Source organism: Chrysochloris asiatica, unplaced genomic scaffold (genome assembly GCF_000296735.1).
Source record: "Chrysochloris asiatica unplaced genomic scaffold, ChrAsi1.0 scaffold00053, whole genome shotgun sequence".
Taxonomy (NCBI): Eukaryota; Metazoa; Chordata; class Mammalia; order Afrosoricida; family Chrysochloridae; genus Chrysochloris; species Chrysochloris asiatica.
In genome coordinates this window covers 12,918,791-12,920,087 of record NW_006408571.1, presented here as the reverse complement: position 1 = coordinate 12,920,087, position 1,297 = coordinate 12,918,791, and positions in this window count along the sequence as shown.

The window sequence follows — 1,297 nt, the reverse complement described above, 5'->3', positions numbered from 1 at the left end:
TTCTTCTTCATTTAATCCAACTTCTTGAATTATCTGCTCAGTTTATAGATTGAATAAGTATAGTGAAAGGATACAACTTTAGCACACAACTTTCCTGATTTTAAACCATTCAATATCCCCTTGTTCTGTTCAAACAATTGCCTCTTGGTGTGTGTATAATAAGTTCCTCATGAGCACAATTAAATTTTCTGAAGTACCCATTCTATGTTATCCATAGCTTGGCATGATCCACGTTATCCTACCCTTTAGCAAAAGTATATTGAACACTTACGATGTGGCAGGTGTAGAGTTATTCTAAGTGATTTACTCACTGGAGACCAAATGAGATGGTGGAAATCTCAAGGGATAGAAGAATATGGACATGGTGACCAGAGAAAACACTATCCCATCAGCTTAACATCATTTAAACAGATTTTATTCTTATTCAAGCCCCGTGTTCCAGGAAGACCCTTGTGATCCCCTCACTGGATGTGATCATTCTCAGATCCATCTCCATCTTCAGTTCTTCTGTATCCTGCTGACTCTGTCCCAGATCCTAGCTAATTGGGTTCATGAGTTCCATGACCTGGCTTTGTACACCATTTGTTGTTAGATGTCATCAGATTGGTTCTAACTCATAGCAACCCTGTATAGGATTTCTGAAGAGCATCTGGTAGGTATGAACCACCAATATTTTGGTCCCCAGTCCAGTGCTTATTCTATGTGATAGAATATTTCTTATAAAGGGATAGTTGTGTGTGTGTGTATATGTGTTTTCTTAGACCATTTTTGTTTTGTTTTGTATACATAGGAACAGAACAGTCCCCATCTCTTGGTCCTTCTAATAATTCAGTTGGTCACATCATTCCCTGTTCAATTCCCCTAAGGAAAAAGTGTGATCACAGAAAACAAAGGAATATTTTTCCTGACTTTTAGGTTCAAATGCACAGCCTCAGAAGGGAACCCAAAAGACTCAAAGCATAGACAAAAGACTTGGGGGAAAACATGGAAAGACTCCCAACCTCCAAATAAACAAAAGATTCCCTGAGCTAGGGAAAGACAAGAGAGGAGAAGTAATGAGAATATTGTACCAGAAAGGAGGGGACTTGAGCTGAACTCCACAGGATAAGTCTTGAGAAGATGAAAGTCTCTGCATCGATTGCAGAATTTAGGAGCCAGACAATCCATGCCGTGTTTGTTGTTGTTGTTATTGGGTCAGTTAAGAATCATAGTGACACTATGCACAGCAAAACAAAATACTGCCTGGTCCTGAGCCAGTCTCACAATTGTTGTTACTCTTAAGCCCATTACTCCTGCC